This window comes from Ursus arctos, unplaced genomic scaffold, assembly GCF_023065955.2.
Source record: "Ursus arctos isolate Adak ecotype North America unplaced genomic scaffold, UrsArc2.0 scaffold_3, whole genome shotgun sequence".
Taxonomy (NCBI): domain Eukaryota; kingdom Metazoa; phylum Chordata; class Mammalia; order Carnivora; family Ursidae; genus Ursus; species Ursus arctos.
This window is the reverse complement of record NW_026622985.1, coordinates 22,869,034-22,875,007: the sequence shown is the minus strand read 5'-3', so window position 1 is coordinate 22,875,007 and position 5,974 is coordinate 22,869,034. Positions and strand designations below refer to the sequence as shown.

The window sequence follows — 5,974 nt, the reverse complement described above, 5'->3', positions numbered from 1 at the left end:
CTTCTTTAACACAGAACAGGGCCCATGGACCCCAAATGACCCATGCTTTCATTCTGTTTATTACAGCTAAACTAGCTCAAAGAAAGAACTGTTAGATTTCCTAACCCTCACTCTTCAAGTTCTCTGCAGCCTTAAATGCAAATGAGAATGGCTATGTGTTGAAAAAGAAATTCAGACCATGAGAAGTTTCAAATGCCCCTTCTGAGTACAGGTGGCCAGCGAGGGAACAGGGGCCTGATGGCAGGACGCCATGCCTTTCTTTGATGTGCAGAAAAGGCTGGGCCTTAAATTAGATCATTGGATGACAGTCCAAAGTGTTGGGCAGACTCACAAGATTCCAGGTTGATGCCATGCTTTGGAAAAAGAATGGGTAGAATGTGCACATGGAATCGTGGTATCCATTCAGAGAAGGAGTACAAGATAGAATCTGATGATTTTGTAGAATGTCTGCTTCGGCAGGAAGTGATGAAACATCTGAGCGACATCAGGAGACAGAGGGATGAACTGATAAGGGAAGGGAAGAACACAATTCCAGCTCAGCACATGGACAAGGAGGATCCTAGGCCCCGAGCAGAGCTACTGCTGATGGCTGGAGGATGATTTCCATGTTCTCTCTTCTCCACTGGAAAGTTCATTGACTGAAAACCTCTTCGTGAACATGTCTCACAATAAAGGATTGCTCCATCCTATTTATTCTACAAATAAATTAAATAAATAAATGAATAAATAAATACAATGCCCATTCAATCTATCCATCTCTACCACCCCAAATCATAACAAGCATTGTAAAGCAAAAGATCCCAAACCCAGGACATGTTGAATAAAACTGCTGAAAAATCAATTAAAACTATGAGCGGTTAAAAAAAAGTAACACTGGGTAGGGGGTGTAGCAGGTAGCGTGTGATGGAGACTCCTCAAAATTTTTGTTCCTGCAGGAAAAAGTTAAATTGATAAATAAGAAGTTAAGATAATTTTTATTATTTATAAAGTTTTTATTTATTTTTTTTAAGAGAGAGAGAGAGCACAAGTTGGGGGGATGGCATAGCAGAGGGAGAGGGAGAGAGAGAAGCAGACTCCCCACTGAGCAAGGCTTGATCCCAGGACCCTGAGATCATGACCTGAGCAGAAGACCATGATGCTTAATCGACTGAGCCACTCAGGCGCCCCAAGAAGTTAAGATAATTTTTAAAAGACAAATTGATAAAGAACCATCTTCTATCACATTTCTTTAAGTTTGTAGAGCTGAAAATGACAATTCCAAGCCCTCCAGATAATTTGAATAAGACAAATCCCGAAGAAGTGAAATAATTTGTCCAAGGTAACACTGCAGTGTGGCTAAGTCTTAAACTCACCTCTTTGGACTCCTAGCACAGTAAATACCTTTTCCATTGACCTCTACTGACAATAAAGAAAAGGACTTTATCATGATTTTTGAGAAGAATCTTATGAAATCTCTGGTACAGTAAATCCACAATGTATTTCCATATTAGTCTGCCTTGGGGCTTGGATCCTATCACCACCAACTGCCGTGTGCTTTCCAAGGGCTCCAAAAAGTCCCTTCAGAAGATGATACACTTTTGAAGATGATATCATCACCAGACAATAACAAAGACATGAGTAGATTTTCCTTACCAGAATTTTGCAACAGCCATGATTCAGTGATTAAACATGCACAAAATTCTCCAGCAGAAAATGATAACACATAATTTGTTAGTGAATGTTCCTTGAGGTGGAAGATATGGGAAATTAAAACGAGAATTCAGTTAGATATTTAAGAGAGACGGTTTGAAATAAATGATGTATTTACATTTTTGAGGAATTGTTTTTATATTTCTGTATAACACGATCAATCATGGAAAAGGACCATCATGGTGCTTGGTGAATGCAGAGCCTAAAAAAACACTTTATCGTTAAACTGGATCTGTCTTTGTTATATATCTAATTTGTCTACCTCATGGCATGGGGTGGGGTAGATGTGTGCCACTTAAACTTTGTTCTACTGCTAAGCAGGAAAATTTTCGAGTAACTTAAGATGAATGATTTTTACTTCTCATTAAAAAAAGTCAATGTGGATGTTGTACTTAAAACATATATATTTTATATTTTTTAGAATCGATTTTTATTATACTTATGCTATAGACGTCCTACATTGTTCTCTGGCCCCACTTTCATTAGACAGAGAAACTACCCACTTTACTCCCCTAGAGGGTCGTTTCCTAGGCTGGGAGATGCAGGATTCCAGCGATACTAAATTTCACTCAGGCACTGGTATACGTGAATTCTCCTGGAGAATATGAGCCATAACTTGTGGAGATTTAAGGGTCAAGATCAAGAATGTATCAGGTTTCCACAATAAATTCACAGCTGGAAATGAGAGATAAAGCCATGATTAGGTGCTTAGCAGAGTTTGGGATGGGAAAAAAAAGGGGGGAAAAACAAGATGAGCAGATCAAAGTAGTTGCCTCAGCTGGGAGAAGATTTGTCTGACGGTCATTTTAATGACAAGTGACTTACGATGTAGCAATAGCTAAGATTGACGTAACAATCTCTCACTACTAGGCACGGTATTTCCAAGAACTGGACAAAGTGGCTCAGATCTTGGGAATTAATGTTTTTGAATAAATCCCAAAAGTCTTCAAACGACAGTAAAGAAACTACAAGGAAGCCTGGGAAAGTAGAAAAATCTAAGAGCCCAGAAAAAGTGTCATCATTCTCAAAGTCAGCCTCTCACAGTGAGGAACCAGAGGTAAACAATGAGAACTCACATGCTAAGAAGCCCAAGCTGCTGAGAGCCCCCAGCCAGCTGCTAAGCAGGCTGATCCACCCATCGCTGCCTATGAGTGTTAGGATGTTGCTTCCAAGTATTTCTATCAGCAACTTCTGAAAGTTTACTGCATCTTCCAGTGTATTCTAGACATAGCAAAGTTACTCTCATAACTTGCGTCCGAATACTATTTTTGTTTTAGGAGTAGTGTGGGCTAGTTATTTTTATACTCTGAAATTGTGCCCTAATCTGCAAGGTGGGGCCAATAGTACTTATTCTACCTGGCTGTTTGCAAGATTCATACATATATACATACCACATTCATACATAACATACATACCACTACTCTAGGGCTTGGAATAGAGTGAGTGCCCAATAAATGATAGATGCTACTGCCATTATTCTTTATCGTGGAACTGAGCGTGTCATGATCCAGCTCATTCTGTATCATAAATGCGGACTTCCTCTCTGGGATTGCTGGTAGAGGCGGCAAGGACATGGGTATAAAGCAGAGACGATCCTCCCGAGGAAGAACAGGAATCATTGGAAATCTGGGTTCATGGACGTTCACCGTCCCTATGATTTTGAACAGGCAGAGAAAATGGCTTCCAAGCTATCCAGGGAATTTAAGAAACAGTCTGGGTCTGGAAAAGAGCACTCCCAAACCTTCAAGATGTACTGTTATAATGCTTATTTATCCCGTGTTTTCTATATTCTCTACCAAGAAACTACAGGACGTAACATGTAGTAAATACTCGGGAAGTATTTGCTAAAGGGGTAGACGTTCTCAAAGAAAGTAAGCTTTGCTCACTTACAGGCAAAAAGACTGACATCTTAGTAAGGTGTTCTCTACTGTGTCTCTTCTGACGGCACCGTGTTCTCTGGGACCAACCGGACTCTTAAAATGATCCTTACCCCGTTTTGTTCTCACTATTTGAATGGTGAAGGATAGCTTGGTTTCTAAGAGCTCCCGGAGCGGCGTAGCCTGACGATGTAGCACCACCACTCAGTTGTCTCTGAACAGCAGTATCTTTATCAAGAGCAAGCACTCTCTCCTCATCCTCTCCTAACCCAGCATCCACTCCCTGTGTCTTTATTATCATGGAAAACAAGCAGAGCTGCGGAGTCCAGATATGTATTTGAATAGCCTGCTATATCTTCCGCTTGGAAAATTCTCTCATCGGTTGGGAAAGCATCCTTTCAAATGTGTCTCAGCAATCACTTGAAATTTTGTGCAGTCCACCGTGTCCTTGGACCGTAATCACATTTATGTTCTTTGTGGTATTTGACTGACAACACAAGTGTGACAGGACTTGGAAAAGTTTATATTGTCATGATCAGAACTTCATTTAATACAGCCACTTACAATAAATACCGTATTTCCTTTCCTAGCCTTTGATCAAAACTACAAACTCTTATGAGGCTTGACTTTCTTCACATCTCAGTTCCTGTTTTAAGAAATCATGACATTTCATTTTTATGCTGTTGATGTAATATCAAACAAATTTATTTGTTATATTTTCTCCATGATGTTTGAATATCACTAGTGTTTAAATGTTTCCTCTGTACCACATTAAAAAATTGGCAAGGCTATGGGACTTTCATGTAATCTGTAGTCATGGTTACAGCCATGGGATGTCCCACCTATCTCTGAATAACAGCTTGATTTGTCTCTAGTTTATCATAAGAGTTGCATAATGTACTAGTAAAATCATGTCCCCAAAACACAGATGTATTCTATATAAAGATCAAAAGATTCTGGGCTAACATTAATTTTCTAAAGTCACATTTATTTCAAAGGTAAATAAATTAAAAATTAGAACAAGAAGCAAATAAAATGTATTTCTAGTCCAACACAGACAAATACTGCATGACTTCATTTGTATGTGGAATATAAAAACGTCAGACTCATAGTAAAAAAGTAGAATGGTGGTTATCAGGAGCTGGGGGTGGGGGAAATGAGATGTTGATCAAAGGGTATAAGCTTTCAGTTATGACATAAATAAGTTCTGGAGACCAAATGGGCAGCAAGGTGATTATAGTGAATAGAGCCCATATACTTGGTATTTGCTAACAGAGCATAACTCAAGTGTTCCTACCACGCACCAAAAAATGTCAATTATGTGAAGTGACGGATATGTTAATTAGCTGGATTGTTGTAACCATTTCACATTGTGTATATATATCAAAACATCACCCTGTACACATTAGATACAATTTTTGTCAACCCTGCCTTAATAAAGCTGGAATAAAAGATATATTTATTTCTGTTGGAAGTATATTTCATTCTTCATAATACCCAAATAATGAAGAATAAATTAAATAAATCCATTTTTATATTGACAAATACCATTTATATAAATTTCTACCAAAAAATAACAATATCATGTATTTCAATGATCAGGGTTCCTTTATGTAAAAATACCAGTGTTTAAGCACTAAATGAAATGGCTAATCTATCGTATTTAACTACCCATCATGATAAATATCTCTGAGACACCGCAAGAGCTCAGTAACGCACTTGCAGGCATCGGCGCCTGCAAACTCGACAGTGAGGTATCCATTAGACGCCATAGGAGGATCCCGGCTTCCATTTCCTTCCGGTGATACCGACTCTCCCTTTTGCTCTGGGGCAAGGACGGGATGGGTTACATCTGGTAGAGATGGTGGCATGGAACTGCAGGGAAAGGAAGGAGGAAACAGGACAGGCAATCCTGAAAGCGATTTCAGACAGTTCCGGGGGCGGGGGAGGGGGGGGAGGAGAGGGGGAGGGAGGGAGGGAGGAAGGAAAGAAGGAAGGAAAGAAGAAGGAAGCCGGCCGCTTGCCACAGGAAAAAAAGCGTTGCTATTGCACTTCACATAGATAAAACCAAGGTAAGAAAAAACTGTGTATTTGTTTGTTTTCGTTCCTTGGCTTTTTGATTGTTTGGATAAACTGAAGGGCACAAACCTGGGGCCCCTAAGACAATCTTTCAGTAGACTACTTTTTTTCTTTACTATAAGCGGTAGTTGATATGCGTAAAACAGGAAAAGAATGAACTATCATTTACTCCCGAGGGTGATCTACTCCGTTCTTTACTGGATGGACGTAACCAGCAGCAGCTGGGCCCTAAGAAAACTCCTGAAACCCACACTCACTCAGGACTGACTTGTGACTGAAAACAAATCATTTAAACTGATACATCCGTCATTTTAAAGATAAAATTAAGC

General features: G+C 39.5%; 1 pseudogene; it reads left to right on the top strand.

The window, feature by feature from the left end:
• The first annotated feature begins 250 nt into the window (after positions 1–250).
• Positions 251–600, top strand: LOC113266204 (NADH dehydrogenase [ubiquinone] iron-sulfur protein 5-like; annotated as a pseudogene).
• Positions 601–5,974: the final 5,374 nt, after the last annotated feature.